A 5084-nucleotide genomic window follows, 5' to 3' on the forward strand; every position below is an offset into this window, starting at 1 on the left:
TGTCCAGTCTAAACACAAGACAGTATTTTCAATCTCAGAAATTATTTTTTAAAATTCTTCCATCAAATTAGAATTCAACCACTAACAGAAAAGCAGAAAAAAATAATATTCCTGTTTTCAAGTTTCATTTCCATCAAAATTTGCATTTCAAACAGTAGATTTTTTTTAGACATTTGAAAGTGTCAGTTATCCAAAACAATCAAGTATTTGGTTCTTCATTTAGTAAATAATTAGTTTTCAAAACCTTTCCTATGCTGTTACTACAAACATAAACAAAATATACCATGGTTCTACCAAAATCCATTTCCTTTATTTGATTACTTGGCAACTTCAGTAGTATTCATTCTGTAAAACCAGAATATTGTTATTTTATGATCAACTGTTATAACAGGATGACCTAAAAGAATAAGGTAAGAAAGAACATCACAGACAGTACCTCTAGTTTCTTTTATATTTGTTCTACTGAAGCCTACATCCAAGACAATTATTTATACATGGACAACTTTTTGTTCTATCTTCACCTCTAAGACTTGTTTAAACAACTTACCAACTGTGAAGAGGCATTACCATCAGCTGATGATTCTAAATTTTCTTCTTCGTTAGACTCATCACTATGTTCATCTGTGTATTCTTGTCTCCGCCTTTTCTGGGATCCAGGCTTTGAAATACTTTCCTCCTTTCTCTTACCCATGAGTACTGAAAAATGAAAGTAACAAAATATTCTAGGTTTCAGTCTTCTAGATGAAAACATATCCATAGGTAATAGCACAGACGTACCAAATTATTGAATTTGATAAAAGAAATATTAAGATCATAGCAAACATTGCACAAATACTTTTTCAGAACTGAAATCTTGGTAATTTAAGCCTAAGCGTACTATGAAAGAGTTGCATGAGAACAAAAGAAGCACAGCTTCATAATACTAATCAAGCTGAATTTGTTGATTAACAGTAAAATCAACTTTAATTCTGTTTTGCTTGGTAGATTAGACTTTGGAATATTTGCTAGAATTGTTTTTGGTTAGCGATAAAGTTGAGGATCAGCTGGCAAAAAGAAGATAACTAACATAGTGTGATCAGCAGCATCAATGCAGATACGATTAAAGTAAGCTGTACAGCTGAAAAGAAAATGTGTTAATTATTTGTGGTTGACAAAAGCCTAGAAAATTTATATGCAGAACACACAGAAGTAGAATAAAGGAAAATTTATATTCATAGCATTGTTCCTGTGCTGTTTCTTACACGCAAGGCAGTGTAATGTGATCACAGTAAACAGAATGCTATTACTCTCTTAATGAAGGATAACAGTTCTCTCTCTATAGAGGACATACGCATAAATCAATAAATAACACACAGACTTCCAGAACTAATAGGACTGGTCAGAATCTTGCAAAAGTAATGAGCTTTACTAAAGTCATATAAAACTGAAAGAAGCATTAGGATTAATCAAAATCTCACATTCTCTGTAACTTTAAGCTTCTGGCATGGTTTTTATTCCCCCAAAAGTACATATTACATTTTTCATGTAGAGTCCTACAGTCCCAGAGGTCTACACAAAACATGGAACTTGACATACTTGCCCAAAGTAGAAGCAAGGTCCTGTTTATACAAAGGCAATGCACAATCTTTCTACTTGTTAGTAATTTAGTCAGCTACTGCTAATCGTCCAAACCAGGTTAAAATTGACATCAGTTGCATAGTTTTCCAACATTAAAACTTTTCTGAAATGGAATTATGTTCTCCTACTCAACTCTGTACTAAAATTTTGTCTAGAGCTCCCTTCTAAGAAAGACAGTAGCTCTGATGCACATCACCATTTCGAGCAAAATTCAGAGGCATTAAATGTAATTAGCATTTACTGCTATAGAAAGATCACTGTGGCCTAAGAGTAGGCTGCTTATTTATAAAAATAATTTTAAAAAAATATTTTTTAAAAAAATTGGGTGGGGTGCATGAAAGAATGACTACCATTAGAGACATTGCATGCCTGAAGTTGGTACCACATGTCATGGTTTGACACCAAAGTGACTGTGTGGAGACTAAACACACTGATGGCTTAGAGGCCAGAACACTCCTAGACATGGATACATGAGATGATAACAAGCGAGCACTTCCTTGTCCCACAGGAAAGATGAAGTGATCCAGGAGAGAAGCAGGTACAACAGTTCCTAACATGACCTCCTGCCTCCTGGAGGGAGATGACATGGTCTGCGAGAAAGCAGGACGGATCAGCACAGTGGGTCCAGTGTGCCATGCACAGCCTCAGGACTCCATGAGGTGCCCTTGTTAAAGCCCTCAGGCCCTCCCAGAGCTTCTCAGTGGGTCTTGCTCTACATGCTCTCTTTAAATGTTTTAAGATTAGTAACTTGGAGAATATACAGAGAACTTGGTGAAATGAAGACAGTTGAATTACAACTTTAGTCATAAGAACTAGTGCTGCAGCAGAGAGGTGTAAGACCCCAAAGCTCACCCTATGAGCTCTTCAAAGGGGTTTTACTTTAAAAATATACAAGGCTCAAAAAATCTACCTGCTGGATTTATTAAAAGGGCCTTCAGTTCTTTTAATACCTTAAGAATGAGCACACAGGAGAACACTGCACACATTTTTTCAGGAGGTCAAATAACACACTTTTACTGGCAAACTTTAGAAAATAAGGGAACTTGGCAAAGGTTTAAAGGGTAACATTCAACCAAAATAAAGCATTCCACAAAGCATTGACTTAGCACATGCTAACACAACTTAGCAAAATCCAACCTATCCAGCTTTAAGTTAGCAAAAAACAAGGAGATTAGAAGAAACAAAGAGAGAGAAGAAGAGAAAATTATCGCTACCACCCCAGATCCAGCAAAGATCCAGCTACCAGGAGCCCAGGAGATGGCAGGACTATGACCACACAAGGGTCGCATGGTGTTGGTTTTATCTGCTCTGGCCCCTTGTGGCCACACCTTCCAGACTGAACTTCTGGCCCACTGGCCACTCTGGGGTTCCGGGGTGGGGTGTGGCCAGTGCTCCCGGTGTCCAGCAACAGATAGCTGCTCTGGAGCTGTCCAAAAAGGCTCCAAGGGGCTGGAGTATGGAACAGGGCACTATTCCACCTTCGTGAAATTAGACCTGTCTCTTCCCCATACACAAACACTTGAGTTTGTCCAAGTCAATAATAAATATAATAATCCAGTGTCTCATAAGAGGAGCCGTCTTTCTTCCCTGTCCCTCTACTGATTCTATCTCATCCCCTGTAGTTAAAGCAGCTCTCTACACAACAAAGGGGGAAGGGGTTGAAACCGGGCTCTCCAGTGATCAACCTAGGGATGGAAAGCCTGAGTTAAGAATTAAATCAACAGCCCACCTGAAGTGCATGTACACTAATGCACGCAGTATGGGCAACAAACAAGAGGAGCTGGAAGCCACTGTGCAGCATGAAGGCGGATGTCTCGAAATCGTCAGCCCTTGTCCTTGTGGGTGACTTTAACCTGCCGGATATCTGCTGGGAGCTCAATACTGCAGAGAAGAGGCAGTCTAAGAGGTTCCTGGAGTGTATAGAGGACAATTTCCTTCATCAGCTGGTAAATGAACCTACCAGGGGTAAGGCCCCGCTAGACCTGCTGTTTACAAACAGGGAGGGGCTGGTGGGAGATGTAGTGGTTGAAGGCCGTCTGGGAAATAGTGACCACGAAATAATGGAATTTTCAATACTCAGAGATTCAAGGAGAGCCAACAATAAAACTTCTACGCTGGACTTCCAGAGGGCAGATTTTGACCTATTCAGAAGTCTAGTCCAGAGCATACCCTGGGAAACAACCCTTGAATACAAGGGGGTTCAGGAGGGATGGATGTGCTTCAAGCAGGAAGTTTTGAGAGCACAGGAACAGGCCGTACCGGTGTGCCGAAAGGCAAGCCGGCGGGGAAGACAACCAGCTTGGTTAAACAGGGAGATTCTGAAGGAAATCAGGGATAAAAAGAGAGTTTACCAACTATGGAAGAAAGGGCTGGCTACTTACGAAGAATTCAGGAAGACAGCTAGATCATGCAGAAAGAAAATCAGGGATGCAAAAGCACAATTTGAAGTTAAATTGGCCACTTCTGTTAGGAATAACAAAAAGTCCTTCTATAAATACATTAATAACAGAAGGAGGGGCAAAGAAAACCTCCATTCTTTGATGGACTTGGAGGGAAAAATAGTTAATAGAGATGAGGAGAAGGCTAAGATACTTAACACCTACTTTGCCTCAGTTTTTACCAGTAAGACAGGTGGCCCTCAAGGCAACTGGCCTCTGAAGCTGGTAGACAGAGATAGGAAACCAAATAGCCCCCTTGTATTCCGGGAGGAAATAGTTGGTGACTTACTGAATCATCTGGATCCTCACAAGTCTATGGGACCAGACGGGATCCATCCTAGGGTGATGAGGGAGCTGGCAGAAGAGCTTGCCAAGCCGCTCTCCATCATCTTCCAACAGTCCTGGTCACTGGGGAGGTCCCATATGATTGGAAGTTGGCGAATGTCACGCCAATCCATAAAAAAGGATGCAAGGCTGACCTTACTAATTACAGGCCTGTCAGCCTGACCTCGGTGCCTGGCAGAGTTATGGAGCAGATCATCCTGTGTGCAATCACACAGCAGCTACAGGATGGACAAGGAATCAGACCCAGCCAGCATGGGTTTAGGAGGGGCAGATCCTGTTTGACCAACCTGATCTCCTTTTACGATCAGGTGACCCACCTGGTGGATGAGGGAAAGGCTGTGGATGTGTCTATCTGGACTTCAGCAAAGCCTTTGACACTGTCTCCCATAATATACTCCTGAAAAAGCTGGCAGCCCATGGCTTGGACAGGAGCACTCTGTGCTGGGTCAGGAACTGGCTGGAGGGCCGGGCCCAGAGAGTGCTGGTGAACGGGGCTGCATCCAGCTGGCGGCCGGTCACCAGTGGTGTCCCCCAGGGATCAGTGCTGGGCCCAGTCCTGTTTAACATCTTTATCGATGATTTAGATGAGGGGATTGAGTCCATCATCAGCAAATTTGCAGATGACACCAAGTTGGGAGGGAGTGTCGACCTGCCAGAAGGCAGGAGGGCTCTGCAGAGGGATCT

The 5084-nt window shown here is 41.9% G+C and overlaps 1 long non-coding RNA gene across 2 annotated transcripts in view; it reads right to left on the reverse strand.

Annotated features, from left to right (window-relative positions):
- Positions 1 to 520: 520 nt before the first annotated feature.
- Positions 521 to 5084, reverse strand: part of LOC114071822 — a 9583-nt gene continuing 5019 nt past the window's right edge. For both annotated transcript variants that reach the window (XR_003574092.1, XR_003574093.1), the window contains exon 3: positions 521 to 696. This is a non-coding gene — a long non-coding RNA (uncharacterized LOC114071822). The remainder of the gene's footprint in view (positions 697 to 5084) is intronic.

The sequence above is a fragment of the Empidonax traillii genome, unplaced genomic scaffold (genome assembly GCF_003031625.1).
Source record: "Empidonax traillii isolate 1590-97213 ecotype Southwest subspecies unplaced genomic scaffold, ASM303162v1 scaffold2313:size35733, whole genome shotgun sequence".
NCBI lineage: Eukaryota > Metazoa > Chordata > Aves > Passeriformes > Tyrannidae > Empidonax > Empidonax traillii.